This window comes from Microcebus murinus, unplaced genomic scaffold (assembly GCF_040939455.1).
Source record: "Microcebus murinus isolate Inina unplaced genomic scaffold, M.murinus_Inina_mat1.0 scaf019_hap2_Mmur4.0, whole genome shotgun sequence".
NCBI classification, from domain to species: Eukaryota; Metazoa; Chordata; class Mammalia; order Primates; family Cheirogaleidae; genus Microcebus; species Microcebus murinus.
Window position 1 is genome coordinate 74,356 of NW_027438965.1, and position 16,893 is coordinate 91,248.

The following is a 16,893-nucleotide window of genomic DNA, read 5'->3' on the forward strand; positions in this document are numbered from 1 at the left end:
GCGCATGGGGGAGGGGAGCGAGTGTATGGGGCGTCTCTCTCTCTCTCTAGGGATGTGTCCCATGGGTGGGGTGGCGTGGTTTGTGGGGCGCTGAAGAAATCAGTCCCCTCCATCTCCTACCTCTGGAAAACGCCCAAGCCCTTGGAGAACTGCCGGCAACGCGACCGTGGGGGCCGGGACCCTCCTCTGTGTCCTCCTGTGGCCCAGTCCAAGGGGCCTGGGCCTGGCCGGGGCTGCATTGGACCCCGACCACCCTGGCGTGTGGACTCGCTAAAAATCGGCGATTAGATATTGGATTCCAGCTTCATTGAGGTCATTTCACTAATGAGTGCACCGGAAAGAGTTTCCTAATCCATCTGTGAGGGTGGCAACTGAAAGAGAATTTTAAAGCTGACAGAATAGGCGAGGAAAGGCATAGGAGATTTCCACACCCAGTAAGGAAGCCTTTCCCGAAATGGAAGAAAGAAACGAGCAAACAGAAACACCGGTAGCCCGCCAGGATGAGAGTCTGCCCCCGAGAGAAAGTACCCTGACCAGGTTCACCCGTGGGTGGGTGGCGAGCTAGCGGCATTCAGAAGAGCGAGGCCCGCAGTCTGTGCAGAAGACACCTGCACTCGGGTGTGTGTGGCGGCACGATTCACAAGCAGCTCCAGATGTTAAGCCAAGGAGAAGCCAGGGAGTTCCCAACGCCCCAGGTGTCCTCAGCCCACGACTGGCTGCTGGGGGAATGCGAAGCCCGGCTCCTTGTCTCAGAGCCCTTGTCTCAGAGCGGGACAACCAGGAGGTGTGACGTACACCCCGGGGTTCCCAGGAGGATCAGGCTGAAGCTGGGACTTGGCCTGAAAGTGTCCCCTCGCATGGCCACCCCCTTCCCCTTCCTGCTCCTCTACTCCTGGTGCCCCTCCATCCAGGGGCCAGACCTTAAAGAGTCACCCGCAAGAGAATCCTGGTCCCAAAGGAGCCTTCTGGGGGACCCGTGCTGAGAGAGGTTGTGGGCATGGCCCGCTGGGGCTCTGCCCGACCCAGGGCTGAGAGATGCAACCTCCCAGCTCTGGGTCCCTGCAGGGGAAGCGTTGGCAAGCACAGGGCCAGTCCTCCAAAGGCCCAGGTGCAGGGAGCCCAGGCCAAGCAGCCTGTGGAAGAAGCCACCCCGGGAACACGACTGCAGGCCACGGCCCTTCCCACCTCCTCCTCTTCCTCCTCCTGCTCCTCCACACCCCCCGACCTCCCACCCCCCCACCCCACCCCCCGACATGGCGCAGGGCTCAGAGACACCTCAGACACTTGCTACCCAAAGTGCAAAGGGCATCAGTTGCTCCTCCAAACCCCCCCCCCTGCCCAGCAGACCGCGTTGTCCAGCCAGCCCCCGGGCCTCCCTGGGGTGCCCAGCACAAAAGTGCAGACAACCACCGGACCCTCAATCTCAGTTTTCGGATGTTTTTGCCACTCTAAGGACCCGCAGGCCAGCTGGGCCTTCTGGCAGGACAGAGAGCCCCGGAATCCGACGTGGAGAGCTGGGTGTACGTCCCCACGAGGAGGCGGTCCCCACCTCCGCGGCTCTCCCCTTGCGGGGGGGAAAAGCAGCCACGGGGCCTCAGAGAAGACACCAGGTTGGGCGCCCGCCCCACAGTGGGGGCACGTCCCCCGCAGGCCACTTAGCGCCGGCCGCCGGCCGGCGGACGGTTGGGTGGCGCGAGACGCTGCGGCCGCCCTGCTACCGGGTTCCTGGGAGGGCGTCCTGGAACCAGCGTCCACACCAAGCCCTTGGAAGGCCCAGGCGACGGAGGAGCCCCGTCAGGCAGGGGCCGAGGACGGTGACGGCCCGGGCGGGGAGGAGCGTGTCAGGCAGGGGCAGAGGACGGTGACAGGTGACAGGCCGGGCGGGAAGGAGTCAGTCAGGCAGGGGCCGAGGAGGAGACGGGCTGGGTAAGGGTTAGGGTTAGAGTCAGGGCACAAGTCACAATCGCAAAGACCTGGAAGCGACCCGAGTGCCCATCGACCCACGAGTGCGTAAATGAAATGTGGCGCGTGGACACCACGGAGTGCTATTCAGCTAGGAGGAGCAGCGGTGAGAGGGCACCTCTCGTGGTTCTCCTGGCCAGAGCTGGAACCCGTTCCAGTAAGCCAGGTAGCCCAAGAATGGACACACGAGCACCACGTGCTCGCGCTCACCAGCAAATGGGTACGAACCGATGGACACCTAAGTGGACACAGAGGAATCACCTTCATCGGGTGGGTGTCGGGCGGGTGGGGGGAGGGGATGGGCATACACCTCCATTAGGAACGGGGTGGGTGCGCACCGACTGGGGGATGGGCGCACTTGAGGCTCTGACCCGAGGGGGGAGGCTGGGAGAGGGCAACGTACCCGACCTTAACATTGGTAACCCCACAATACGCTGGAACTACATCAGAGGTAAATGAATAAGAACACAGGGGGGAGGGGGGCACGGGCAACACATGTCACCTTAATACTTGGACTCCCATCATCTGCTTGAAAAGAGAGAGAAAAGAAAATGCAATCATAGAGATAAGAGACACTTTTTAAACATAATGAATCCGAAGAGAAAAGTAAAAGGAGGCCTGTGGAGCAGGTCTGGGTGTGACTCCGGATCCCCCAACATCAGGTGCCACCACCAAAGATTCCTACGTGTAGCCCATAGAACCCCAAAAGCAACGGGACGAGTTCTGGTCACATACTCCCTCAAAATGACATCCTGGCCTTCTTCTGGAACTCCCTCCCCTCTCAGACTCTCAAGGTTTCCTCCAGCGTGTCGGTTCCCACAGAGCAGACCTTTGGTCTGAGACCTGACAGTCCAGAAGCCACGCATGCTGCCGCGTGACGGCGGTGTCGCGGCTTGGGACAAGAGGAGGCCCCACGGTGCGGGCTGGGGCGCCAGGCACCGCGGCGGGCGCTGAGGGTGGGGGTGACCCCCACCCCGGGCCGCCGACTCGCTCCCAGAAAGGGGACAGAACAAGAGGCAAAACAAAAAAAAAAAAAAGAAGAAGCCTACGGCACCCGGTATTCCCAGGCGGTCTCCCATCCAAGTACTAACCAGGCCCGACCCTGCTTAGCTTCCGAGACCAGACGAGATCGGGCGCGTTCAGGGTGGTGTGGCCCTAGACGGCGGAGGGCGCCCCTGCCCCGCTCAAGAAGCCGAGCCTCTCTGCGCTTCCCCGCCGCCTCCTCCCCCCGCCCAAGGCCCCGCGCCGGCGCTGACCCGCACCGGGCCGGGCCTGTTGAGTTCACCGGCCGGGTCCGGCGGGCTCCGAGGGACGGGGGTGACAGCGGGGCGGGGCGGGGCGGGGCGGGCAGGGAGCGGCGGGCCGGGGTGGGGGGCTGTCTCTCTATACACACACACACACACACACACACACACACACTCACACTCACACAAGATGCGCCTCCACGGCTGGACTCGCCAAGGTGGAGACCTTCCAGCCCCCTTCCTCTCCTCGCCTGGCCCACCCCCAGCTCGTGGCCGCCGCCGCCGCCGCCGCCGCCGCCGCCGCCGCCGCCGATTGCGCACGCGCGGGTCGCCCGCCCTTTGACCCCTGGCAGGGCCCGCCATCCCCACAACCCCTTTCAGCTGCGCCCCCCACCCTGTGGGTGGGCTGCCGCCTATTCCCCCGGGCCGGGCTGGGGCACAGCGCATGGGGGAGGGGAGCGAGTGTATGGGGCGTCTCTCTCTCTCTCTAGGGATGTGTCCCATGGGTGGGGTGGCGTGGTTTGTGGGGCGCTGAAGAAATCAGTCCCCTCCATCTCCTACCTCTGGAAAACGCCCAAGCCCTTGGAGAACTGCCGGCAACGCGACCGTGGGGGCCGGGAACCTCCTCTGGGTCCTCCTGTGGCCCAGTCCAAGGGGCCTGGGCCTGGCCGGGGCTGCATTAGACCCCGACCACCCTGGCGTGTGGACTCGCTAAAAATCGGCGATTAGATATTGGATTCCAGCTTCATTGAGGTCATTTCACTAATGAGTGCACCGGAAAGAGTTTCCTAATCCATCTGTGAGGGTGGCAACTGAAAGAGAATTTTAAAGCTGACAGAATAGGCGAGGAAAGGCATAGGAGATTTCCACACCCAGTAAGGAAGCCTTTCCCGAAATGGAAGAAAGAAACGAGCAAACAGAAACACCGGTAGCCCGCCAGGATGAGAGTCTGCCCCCGAGAGAAAGTACCCTGACCAGGTTCACCCGTGGGTGGGTGGCGAGCTAGCGGCATTCAGAAGAGCGAGGCCCGCAGTCTGTGCAGAAGACACCTGCACTCGGGTGTGTGTGGTGGCACGATTCACAAGCAGCTCCAGATGTTAAGCCAAGGAGAAGCCAGGGAGTTCCCAACGCCCCAGGTGTCCTCAGCCCACGACTGGCTGCTGGGGGAATGCGAAGCCCGGCTCCTTGTCTCAGAGCCCTTGTCTCAGAGCGGGACAACCAGGAGGTGTGACGTACACCCCGGGGTTCCCAGGAGGATCAGGCTGAAGCTGGGACTTGGCCTGAAAGTGTCCCCTCGCATGGCCACCCCCTTCCCCTTCCTGCTCCTCTACTCCTGGTGCCCCTCCATCCAGGGGCCAGACCTTAAAGAGTCACCCGCAAGAGAATCCTGGTCCCAAAGGAGCCTTCTGGGGGACCCGTGCTGAGAGAGGTTGTGGGCATGGCCCGCTGGGGCTCTGCCCGACCCAGGGCTGAGAGATGCAACCTCCCAGCTCTGGGTCCCTGCAGGGGAAGCGTTGGCAAGCACAGGGCCAGTCCTCCAAAGGCCCAGGTGCAGGGAGCCCAGGCCAAGCAGCCTGTGGAAGAAGCCACCCCGGGAACACGACTGCAGGCCACGGCCCTTCCCACCTCCTCCTCCTCCTCCTCCTGCTCCTCCACACCCCCCGACCTCCCACCCCCCCACCCCACCCCCCGACATGGCGCAGGGCTCAGAGACACCTCAGACACTTGCTACCCAAAGTGCAAAGGGCATCAGTTGCTCCTCCAAACCCCCCCCCCTGCCCAGCAGACCGCGTTGTCCAGCCAGCCCCCGGGCCTCCCTGGGGTGCCCAGCACAAAAGTGCAGACAACCACCGGACCCTCAATCTCAGTTTTCGGATGTTTTTGCCACTCTAAGGACCCGCAGGCCAGCTGGGCCTTCTGGCAGGACAGAGAGCCCCGGAATCCGACGTGGAGAGCTGGGTGTACGTCCCCACGAGGAGGCGGTCCCCACCTCCGCGGCTCTCCCCTTGCGGGGGGGAAAAGCAGCCACGGGGCCTCAGAGAAGACACCAGGTTGGGCGCCCGCCCCACAGTGGGGGCACGTCCCCCGCAGGCCACTTAGCGCCGGCCGCCGGCCGGCGGACGGTTGGGTGGCGCGAGACGCTGCGGCCGCCCTGCTACCGGGTTCCTGGGAGGGCGTCCTGGAACCAGCGTCCACACCAAGCCCTTGGAAGGCCCAGGCGACGGAGGAGCCCCGTCAGGCAGGGGCCGAGGACGGTGACGGCCCGGGCGGGAAGGAGCGTGTCAGGCAGGGGCAGAGGACGGTGACAGGTGACAGGCCGGGCGGGAAGGAGTCAGTCAGGCAGGGGCCGAGGAGGAGACGGGCTGGGTAAGGGTTAGGGTTAGAGTCAGGGCACAAGTCACAATCGCAAAGACCTGGAAGCGACCCGAGTGCCCATCGACCCACGAGTGCGTAAATGAAATGTGGCGCGTGGACACCACGGAGTGCTATTCAGCTAGGAGGAGCAGCGGTGAGAGGGCACCTCTCGTGGTTCTCCTGGCCAGAGCTGGAACCCGTTCCAGTAAGCCAGGTAGCCCAAGAATGGACACACGAGCACCACGTGCTCGCGCTCACCAGCAAATGGGTACGAACCGATGGACACCTAAGTGGACACAGAGGAATCACCTTCATCGGGTGGGTGTCGGGCGGGTGGGGGGAGGGGATGGGCATACACCTCCATTAGGAACGGGGTGGGTGCGCACCGACTGGGGGATGGGCGCACTTGAGGCTCTGACCCGAGGGGGGAGGCTGGGAGAGGGCAACGTACCCGACCTTAACATTGGTAACCCCACAATACGCTGGAACTACATCAGAGGTAAATGAATAAGAACACAGGGGGGAGGGGGGCACGGGCAACACATGTCACCTTAATACTTGGACTCCCATCATCTGCTTGAAAAGAGAGAGAAAAGAAAATGCAATCATAGAGATAAGAGACACTTTTTAAACATAATGAATCCGAAGAGAAAAGTAAAAGGAGGCCTGTGGAGCAGGTCTGGGTGTGACTCCGGATCCCCCAACATCAGGTGCCACCACCAAAGATTCCTACGTGTAGCCCATAGAACCCCAAAAGCAACGGGACGAGTTCTGGTCACATACTCCCTCAAAATGACATCCTGGCCTTCTTCTGGAACTCCCTCCCCTCTCAGACTCTCAAGGTTTCCTCCAGCGTGTCGGTTCCCACAGAGCAGACCTTTGGTCTGAGACCTGACAGTCCAGAAGCCACGCATGCTGCCGCGTGACGGCGGTGTCGCGGCTTGGGACAAGAGGAGGCCCCACGGTGCGGGCTGGGGCGCCAGGCACCGCGGCGGGCGCTGAGGGTGGGGGTGACCCCCACCCCGGGCCGCCGACTCGCTCCCAGAAAGGGGACAGAACAAGAGGCAAAACAAAAAAAAAAAAAAGAAGAAGCCTACGGCACCCGGTATTCCCAGGCGGTCTCCCATCCAAGTACTAACCAGGCCCGACCCTGCTTAGCTTCCGAGACCAGACGAGATCGGGCGCGTTCAGGGTGGTGTGGCCCTAGACGGCGGAGGGCGCCCCTGCCCCGCTCAAGAAGCCGAGCCTCTCTGCGCTTCCCCGCCGCCTCCTCCCCCCGCCCCAGGCCCCGCGCCGGCGCTGACCCGCACCGGGCCGGGCCTGTTGAGTTCACCGGCCGGGTCCGGCGGGCTCCAAGGGACGGGGGTGACAGGCGGGGCGGGGCGGGCAGGGAGCGGCGGGCCGGGGTGGGGGGCTGTCTCTCTATACACACACACACACACACACACACACACTCACACTCACTCACTCACACTCACACAAGATGCGCCTCCACGGCTGGACTCGCCAAGGTGGAGACCTTCCAGCCCCCTTCCTCTCCTCGCCTGGCCCACCCCCAGCTCGTGGCCGCCGCCGCCGCCGCCGCCGCCGCCGCCGCCGCCGATTGCGCACGCGCGGGTCGCCCGCCCTTTGACCCCAGGCAGGGGCCGCCATCCCCGACAACCCCTTTCAGCTGTGCCCCCCACCCTGTGGGTGGGCTGCCGCCTATTCCCCCGGGCCCGGGCTGGGGCACAGCGCATGGGGGAGGGGAGCGAGTGTATGGGGCGTCTCTCTCTCTCTCTAGGGATGTGTCCCATGGGTGGGGTGGCGTGGTTTGTGGGGCGCTGAAGAAATCAGTCCCCTCCATCTCCTACCTCTGGAAAACGCCCAAGCCCTTGGAGAACTGCCGGCAACGCGACCGTGGGGGCCGGGACCCTCCTCTGTGTCCTCCTGTGGCCCAGTCCAAGGGGCCTGGGCCTGGCCGGGGCTGCATTGGACCCCGACCACCCTGGCGTGTGGACTCGCTAAAAATCGGCGATTAGATATTGGATTCCAGCTTCATTGAGGTCATTTCACTAATGAGTGCACCGGAAAGAGTTTCCTAATCCATCTGTGAGGGTGGCAACTGAAAGAGAATTTTAAAGCTGACAGAATAGGCGAGGAAAGGCATAGGAGATTTCCACACCCAGTAAGGAAGCCTTTCCCGAAATGGAAGAAAGAAACGAGCAAACAGAAACACCGGTAGCCCGCCAGGATCAGAGTCTGCCCCCGAGAGAAAGTACCCTGACCAGGTTCACCCGTGGGTGGGTGGCGAGCTAGCGGCATTCAGAAGAGCGAGGCCCGCAGTCTGTGCAGAAGACACCTGCACTCGGGTGTGTGTGGCGGCACGATTCACAAGCAGCTCCAGATGTTAAGCCAAGGAGAAGCCAGGGAGTTCCCAACGCCCCAGGTGTCCTCAGCCCACGACTGGCTGCTGGGGGAATGCGAAGCCCGGCTCCTTGTCTCAGAGCCCTTGTCTCAGAGCGGGACAACCAGGAGGTGTGACGTACACCCCGGGGTTCCCAGGAGGATCAGGCTGAAGCTGGGACTTGGCCTGAAAGTGTCCCCTCGCATGGCCACCCCCTTCCCCTTCCTGCTCCTCTACTCCTGGTGCCCCTCCATCCAGGGGCCAGACCTTAAAGAGTCACCCGCAAGAGAATCCTGGTCCCAAAGGAGCCTTCTGGGGGACCCGTGCTGAGAGAGGTTGTGGGCATGGCCCGCTGGGGCTCTGCCCGACCCAGGGCTGAGAGATGCAACCTCCCAGCTCTGGGTCCCTGCAGGGGAAGCGTTGGCAAGCACAGGGCCAGTCCTCCAAAGGCCCAGGTGCAGGGAGCCCAGGCCAAGCAGCCTGTGGAAGAAGCCACCCCGGGAACACGACTGCAGGCCACGGCCCTTCCCACCTCCTCCTCCTCCTCCTCCTGCTCCTCCACACCCCCCGACCTCCCACCCCCCCACCCCACCCCCCGACATGGCGCAGGGCTCAGAGACACCTCAGACACTTGCTACCCAAAGTGCAAAGGGCATCAGTTGCTCCTCCAAACCCCCCCCCTGCCCAGCAGACCGCGTTGTCCAGCCAGCCCCCGGGCCTCCCTGGGGTGCCCAGCACAAAAGTGCAGACAACCACCGGACCCTCAATCTCAGTTTTCGGATGTTTTTGCCACTCTAAGGACCCGCAGGCCAGCTGGGCCTTCTGGCAGGACAGAGAGCCCCGGAATCCGACGTGGAGAGCTGGGTGTACGTCCCCACGAGGAGGCGGTCCCCACCTCCGCGGCTCTCCCCTTGCGGGGGGGAAAAGCAGCCACGGGGCCTCAGAGAAGACACCAGGCTGGGCGCCCGCCCCACAGTGGGGGCACGTCCCCCGCAGGCCACTTAGCGCCGGCCGCCGGCCGGCGGACGGTTGGGTGGCGCGAGACGCTGCGGCCGCCCTGCTACCGGGTTCCTGGGAGGGCGTCCTGGAACCAGCGTCCACACCAAGCCCTTGGAAGGCCCAGGCGACGGAGGAGCCCCGTCAGGCAGGGGCCGAGGACGGTGACGGCCCCGGGCGGGGAGGAGCGTGTCAGGCAGGGGCAGAGGACGGTGACAGGTGACAGGCCGGGCGGGAAGGAGTCAGTCAGGCAGGGGCCGAGGATGAGACGGGCTGGGTAAGGGTTAGGGTTAGAGTCAGGGCACAAGTCACAATCGCAAAGACCTGGAAGCGACCCGAGTGCCCATCGACCCACGAGTGCGTAAATGAAATGTGGCGCGTGGACACCACGGAGTGCTATTCAGCTAGGAGGAGCAGCGGTGAGAGGGCACCTCTCGTGGTTCTCCTGGCCAGAGCTGGAACCCGTTCCAGTAAGCCAGGTAGCCCAAGAATGGACACACGAGCACCACGTGCTCGCGCTCACCAGCAAATGGGTACGAACCGATGGACACCTAAGTGGACACAGAGGAATCACCTTCATCGGGTGGGTGTCGGGCGGGTGGGGGGAGGGGATGGGCATACACCTCCATTAGGAACGGGGTGGGTGCGCACCGACTGGGGGATGGGCGCACTTGAGGCTCTGACCCGAGGGGGGAGGCTGGGAGAGGGCAACGTACCCGACCTTAACATTGGTACCCCCACAATACGCTGGAACAACATCAGAGGTAAATGAATAAGAACACAGGGGGGAGGGGGGCACGGGCAACACATGTCACCTTAATACTTGGACTCCCATCATCTGCTTGAAAAGAGAGAGAAAAGAAAATGCAATCATAGAGATAAGAGACACTTTTTAAACATAATGAATCCGAAGAGAAAAGTAAAAGGAGGCCTGTGGAGCAGGTCTGGGTGTGACTCCGGATCCCCCAACATCAGGTGCCACCACCAAAGATTCCTACGTGTAGCCCATAGAACCCCAAAAGCAACGGGACGAGTTCTGGTCACATACTCCCTCAAAATGACATCCTGGCCTTCTTCTGGAACTCCCTCCCCTCTCAGACTCTCAAGGTTTCCTCCAGCGTGTCGGTTCCCACAGAGCAGACCTTTGGTCTGAGACCTGACAGTCCAGAAGCCACGCATGCTGCCGCGTGACGGCGGTGTCGCGGCTTGGGACAAGAGGAGGCCCCACGGTGCGGGCTGGGGCGCCAGGCACCGCGGCGGGCGCTGAGGGTGGGGGTGACCCCCACCCCGGGCCGCCGACTCGCTCCCAGAAAGGGGACAGAACAAGAGGCAAAACAAAAAAAAAAAAAAGAAGAAGCCTACGGCACCCGGTATTCCCAGGCGGTCTCCCATCCAAGTACTAACCAGGCCCGACCCTGCTTAGCTTCCGAGACCAGACGAGATCGGGCGCGTTCAGGGTGGTGTGGCCCTAGACGGCGGAGGGCGCCCCTGCCCCGCTCAAGAAGCCGAGCCTCTCTGCGCTTCCCCGCCGCCTCCTCCCCCCGCCCCAGGCCCCGCGCCGGCGCTGACCCGCACCGGGCCGGGCCTGTTGAGTTCACCGGCCGGGTCCGGCGGGCTCCGAGGGACGGGGGTGACAGGCGGGGCGGGGCGGGCAGGGAGCGGCGGGCCGGGGTGGGGGGCTGTCTCTCTATACACACACACACACACACACACACACACTCACACTCACTCACTCACACTCACACAAGATGCGCCTCCACGGCTGGACTCGCCAAGGTGGAGACCTTCCAGCCCCCTTCCTCTCCTCGCCTGGCCCACCCCCAGCTCGTGGCCGCCGCCGCCGCCGCCGCCGCCGCCGCCGCCGATTGCGCACGCGCGGGTCGCCCGCCCTTTGACCCCAGGCAGGGGCCGCCATCCCCGACAACCCCTTTCAGCTGTGCCCCCCACCCTGTGGGTGGGCTGCCGCCTATTCCCCCGGGCCCGGGCTGGGGCACAGCGCATGGGGGAGGGGAGCGAGTGTATGGGGCGTCTCTCTCTCTCTCTAGGGATGTGTCCCATGGGTGGGGTGGCGTGGTTTGTGGGGCGCTGAAGAAATCAGTCCCCTCCATCTCCTACCTCTGGAAAACGCCCAAGCCCTTGGAGAACTGCCGGCAACGCGACCGTGGGGGCCGGGACCCTCCTCTGTGTCCTCCTGTGGCCCAGTCCAAGGGGCCTGGGCCTGGCCGGGGCTGCATTGGACCCCGACCACCCTGGCGTGTGGACTCGCTAAAAATCGGCGATTAGATATTGGATTCCAGCTTCATTGAGGTCATTTCACTAATGAGTGCACCGGAAAGAGTTTCCTAATCCATCTGTGAGGGTGGCAACTGAAAGAGAATTTTAAAGCTGACAGAATAGGCGAGGAAAGGCATAGGAGATTTCCACACCCAGTAAGGAAGCCTTTCCCGAAATGGAAGAAAGAAACGAGCAAACAGAAACACCGGTAGCCCGCCAGGATGAGAGTCTGCCCCCGAGAGAAAGTACCCTGACCAGGTTCACCCGTGGGTGGGTGGCGAGCTAGCGGCATTCAGAAGAGCGAGGCCCGCAGTCTGTGCAGAAGACACCTGCACTCGGGTGTGTGTGGCGGCACGATTCACAAGCAGCTCCAGATGTTAAGCCAAGGAGAAGCCAGGGAGTTCCCAACGCCCCAGGTGTCCTCAGCCCACGACTGGCTGCTGGGGGAATGCGAAGCCCGGCTCCTTGTCTCAGAGCCCTTGTCTCAGAGCGGGACAACCAGGAGGTGTGACGTACACCCCGGGGTTCCCAGGAGGATCAGGCTGAAGCTGGGACTTGGCCTGAAAGTGTCCCCTCGCATGGCCACCCCCTTCCCCTTCCTGCTCCTCTACTCCTGGTGCCCCTCCATCCAGGGGCCAGACCTTAAAGAGTCACCCGCAAGAGAATCCTGGTCCCAAAGGAGCCTTCTGGGGGACCCGTGCTGAGAGAGGTTGTGGGCATGGCCCGCTGGGGCTCTGCCCGACCCAGGGCTGAGAGATGCAACCTCCCAGCTCTGGGTCCCTGCAGGGGAAGCGTTGGCAAGCACAGGGCCAGTCCTCCAAAGGCCCAGGTGCAGGGAGCCCAGGCCAAGCAGCCTGTGGAAGAAGCCACCCCGGGAACACGACTGCAGGCCACGGCCCTTCCCACCTCCTCCTCCTCCTCCTCCTGCTCCTCCACCCCCCCCGACCTCCCACCCCCCCACCCCACCCCCCGACATGGCGCAGGGCTCAGAGACACCTCAGACACTTGCTACCCAAAGTGCAAAGGGCATCAGTTGCTCCTCCAAACCCCCCCCCTGCCCAGCAGACCGCGTTGTCCAGCCAGCCCCCGGGCCTCCCTGGGGTGCCCAGCACAAAAGTGCAGACAACCACCGGACCCTCAATCTCAGTTTTCGGATGTTTTTGCCACTCTAAGGACCCGCAGGCCAGCTGGGCCTTCTGGCAGGACAGAGAGCCCCGGAATCCGACGTGGAGAGCTGGGTGTACGTCCCCACGAGGAGGCGGTCCCCACCTCCGCGGCTCTCCCCTTGCGGGGGGGAAAAGCAGCCACGGGGCCTCAGAGAAGACACCAGGCTGGGCGCCCGCCCCACAGTGGGGGCACGTCCCCCGCAGGCCACTTAGCGCCGGCCGCCGGCCGGCGGACGGTTGGGTGGCGCGAGACGCTGCGGCCGCCCTGCTACCGGGTTCCTGGGAGGGCGTCCTGGAACCAGCGTCCACACCAAGCCCTTGGAAGGCCCAGGCGACGGAGGAGCCCCGTCAGGCAGGGGCCGAGGACGGTGACGGCCCCGGGCGGGGAGGAGCGTGTCAGGCAGGGGCAGAGGACGGTGACAGGTGACAGGCCGGGCGGGAAGGAGTCAGTCAGGCAGGGGCCGAGGATGAGACGGGCTGGGTAAGGGTTAGGGTTAGAGTCAGGGCACAAGTCACAATCGCAAAGACCTGGAAGCGACCCGAGTGCCCATCGACCCACGAGTGCGTAAATGAAATGTGGCGCGTGGACACCACGGAGTGCTATTCAGCTAGGAGGAGCAGCGGTGAGAGGGCACCTCTCGTGGTTCTCCTGGCCAGAGCTGGAACCCGTTCCAGTAAGCCAGGTAGCCCAAGAATGGACACACGAGCACCACGTGCTCGCGCTCACCAGCAAATGGGTACGAACCGATGGACACCTAAGTGGACACAGAGGAATCACCTTCATCGGGTGGGTGTCGGGCGGGTGGGGGGAGGGGATGGGCATACACCTCCATTAGGAACGGGGTGGGTGCGCACCGACTGGGGGATGGGCGCACTTGAGGCTCTGACCCGAGGGGGGAGGCTGGGAGAGGGCAACGTACCCGACCTTAACATTGGTACCCCCACAATACGCTGGAACAACATCAGAGGTAAATGAATAAGAACACAGGGGGGAGGGGGGCACGGGCAACACATGTCACCTTAATACTTGGACTCCCATCATCTGCTTGAAAAGAGAGAGAAAAGAAAATGCAATCATAGAGATAAGAGACACTTTTTAAACATAATGAATCCGAAGAGAAAAGTAAAAGGAGGCCTGTGGAGCAGGTCTGGGTGTGACTCCGGATCCCCCAACATCAGGTGCCACCACCAAAGATTCCTACGTGTAGCCCATAGAACCCCAAAAGCAACGGGACGAGTTCTGGTCACATACTCCCTCAAAATGACATCCTGGCCTTCTTCTGGAACTCCCTCCCCTCTCAGACTCTCAAGGTTTCCTCCAGCGTGTCGGTTCCCACAGAGCAGACCTTTGGTCTGAGACCTGACAGTCCAGAAGCCACGCATGCTGCCGCGTGACGGCGGTGTCGCGGCTTGGGACAAGAGGAGGCCCCACGGTGCGGGCTGGGGCGCCAGGCACCGCGGCGGGCGCTGAGGGTGGGGGTGACCCCCACCCCGGGCCGCCGACTCGCTCCCAGAAAGGGGACAGAACAAGAGGCAAAACAAAAAAAAAAAAAAGAAGAAGCCTACGGCACCCGGTATTCCCAGGCGGTCTCCCATCCAAGTACTAACCAGGCCCGACCCTGCTTAGCTTCCGAGACCAGACGAGATCGGGCGCGTTCAGGGTGGTGTGGCCCTAGACGGCGGAGGGCGCCCCTGCCCCGCTCAAGAAGCCGAGCCTCTCTGCGCTTCCCCGCCGCCTCCTCCCCCCGCCCCAGGCCCCGCGCCGGCGCTGACCCGCACCGGGCCGGGCCTGTTGAGTTCACCGGCCAGGTCCGGCGGGCTCCGAGGGACGGGGGTGACAGGCGGGGCGGGGCGGGCAGGGAGCGGCGGGCCGGGGTGGGGGGCTGTCTCTCTATACACACACACACACACACACACACACACACTCACACTCACTCACTCACACTCACACAAGATGCGCCTCCACGGCTGGACTCGCCAAGGTGGAGACCTTCCAGCCCCCTTCCTCTCCTCGCCTGGCCCACCCCCAGCTCGTGGCCGCCGCCGCCGCCGCCGCCGCCGCCGCCGCCGCCGCCGATTGCGCATGCGCGGGTCGCCCGCCCTTTGACCCCAGGCAGGGGCCGCCATCCCCACAACCCCTTTCAGCTGCGCCCCCCACCCTGTGGGTGGGCTGCCGCCTATTCCCCCGGGCCCGGGCTGGGGCACAGCGCATGGGGGAGGGGAGCGAGTGTATGGGGCGTCTCTCTCTCTCTCTAGGGATGTGTCCCATGGGTGGGGTGGCGTGGTTTGTGGGGCGCTGAAGAAATCAGTCCCCTCCATCTCCTACCTCTGGAAAACGCCCAAGCCCTTGGAGAACTGCCGGCAACGCGACCGTGGGGGCCGGGACCCTCCTCTGGGTCCTCCTGTGGCCCAGTCCAAGGGGCCTGGGCCTGGCCGGGGCTGCATTGGACCCCGACCACCCTGGCGTGTGGACTCGCTAAAAATCGGCGATTAGATATTGGATTCCAGCTTCATTGAGGTCATTTCACTAATGAGTGCACCGGAAAGAGTTTCCTAATCCATCTGTGAGGGTGGCAACTGAAAGAGAATTTTAAAGCTGACAGAATAGGCGAGGAAAGGCATAGGAGATTTCCACACCCAGTAAGGAAGCCTTTCCCGAAATGGAAGAAAGAAACGAGCAAACAGAAACACCGGTAGCCCGCCAGGATCAGAGTCTGCCCCCGAGAGAAAGTACCCTGACCAGGTTCACCCGTGGGTGGGTGGCGAGCTAGCGGCATTCAGAAGAGCGAGGCCCGCAGTCTGTGCAGAAGACACCTGCACTCGGGTGTGTGTGGCGGCACGATTCACAAGCAGCTCCAGATGTTAAGCCAAGGAGAAGCCAGGGAGTTCCCAACGCCCCAGGTGTCCTCAGCCCACGACTGGCTGCTGGGGGAATGCGAAGCCCGGCTCCTTGTCTCAGAGCCCTTGTCTCAGAGCGGGACAACCAGGAGGTGTGACGTACACCCCGGGGTTCCCAGGAGGATCAGGCTGAAGCTGGGACTTGGCCTGAAAGTGTCCCCTCGCATGGCCACCCCCTTCCCCTTCCTGCTCCTCTACTCCTGGTGCCCCTCCATCCAGGGGCCAGACCTTAAAGAGTCACCCGCAAGAGAATCCTGGTCCCAAAGGAGCCTTCTGGGGGACCCGTGCTGAGAGAGGTTGTGGGCATGGCCCGCTGGGGCTCTGCCCGACCCAGGGCTGAGAGATGCAACCTCCCAGCTCTGGGTCCCTGCAGGGGAAGCGTTGGCAAGCACAGGGCCAGTCCTCCAAAGGCCCAGGTGCAGGGAGCCCAGGCCAAGCAGCCTGTGGAAGAAGCCACCCCGGGAACACGACTGCAGGCCACGGCCCTTCCCACCTCCTCCTCCTCCTCCTCCTGCTCCTCCACCCCCCCCCCGACCTCCCACCCCCCCACCCCACCCCCCGACATGGCGCAGGGCTCAGAGACACCTCAGACACTTGCTACCCAAAGTGCAAAGGGCATCAGTTGCTCCTCCAAACCCCCCCCCTGCCCAGCAGACCGCGTTGTCCAGCCAGCCCCCGGGCCTCCCTGGGGTGCCCAGCACAAAAGTGCAGACAACCACCGGACCCTCAATCTCAGTTTTCGGATGTTTTTGCCACTCTAAGGACCCGCAGGCCAGCTGGGCCTTCTGGCAGGACAGAGAGCCCCGGAATCCGACGTGGAGAGCTGGGTGTACGTCCCCACGAGGAGGCGGTCCCCACCTCCGCGGCTCTCCCCTTGCGGGGGGGAAAAGCAGCCACGGTGCCTCAGAGAAGACACCAGGCTGGGCGCCCGCCCCACAGTGGGGGCACGTCCCCCGCAGGCCACTTAGCGCCGGCCGCCGGCCGGCGGACGGTTGGGTGGCGCGAGACGCTGCGGCCGCCCTGCTACCGGGTTCCTGGGAGGGCGTCCTGGAACCAGCGTCCACACCAAGCCCTTGGAAGGCCCAGGCGACGGAGGAGCCCCGTCAGGCAGGGGCCGAGGACGGTGACGGCCCGGGCGGGGAGGAGCGTGTCAGGCAGGGGCAGAGGACGGTGACAGGTGACAGGCCGGGCGGGAAGGAGTCAGTCAGGCAGGGGCCGAGGAGGAGACGGGCTGGGTAAGGGTTAGGGTTAGAGTCAGGGCACAAGTCACAATCGCAAAGACCTGGAAGCGACCCGAGTGCCCATCGACCCACGAGTGCGTAAATGAAATGTGGCGCGTGGACACCACGGAGTGCTATTCAGCTAGGAGGAGCAGCGGTGAGAGGGCACCTCTCGTGGTTCTCCTGGCCAGAGCTGGAACCCGTTCCAGTAAGCCAGGTAGCCCAAGAATGGACACACGAGCACCACGTGCTCGCGCTCACCAGCAAATGGGTACGAACCGATGGACACCTAAGTGGACACAGAGGAATCACCTTCATCGGGTGGGTGTCGGGCGGGTGGGGGGAGGGGATGGGCATACACCTCCATTAGGAACGGGGTGGGTGCGCACCGA

The 16,893-nt window shown here is 63.5% G+C and overlaps 4 non-coding genes across 4 annotated transcripts; all 4 read right to left on the reverse strand.

Moving 5' to 3' along the window:
* Nucleotides 1–3,004: 3,004 nt before the first annotated feature.
* Nucleotides 3,005–3,123, reverse strand: LOC142867718 (5S ribosomal RNA). Its single transcript, XR_012917075.1, has one exon. It is a non-coding gene; the product is annotated as a 5S ribosomal RNA (ribosomal RNA).
* Nucleotides 3,124–6,651: 3,528 nt separating this feature from the next.
* Nucleotides 6,652–6,770, reverse strand: LOC142867719 (5S ribosomal RNA). Its single transcript, XR_012917076.1, has one exon. It is a non-coding gene; the product is annotated as a 5S ribosomal RNA (ribosomal RNA).
* A 3,528-nt stretch (nucleotides 6,771–10,298) lies between these two features.
* LOC142867720 (5S ribosomal RNA) lies at nucleotides 10,299–10,417 on the reverse strand. The gene has a single exon (XR_012917077.1). It is a non-coding gene; the product is annotated as a 5S ribosomal RNA (ribosomal RNA).
* Nucleotides 10,418–13,942: 3,525 nt separating this feature from the next.
* LOC142867721 (5S ribosomal RNA) lies at nucleotides 13,943–14,061 on the reverse strand. The gene has a single exon (XR_012917078.1). It is a non-coding gene; the product is annotated as a 5S ribosomal RNA (ribosomal RNA).
* Nucleotides 14,062–16,893: the final 2,832 nt, after the last annotated feature.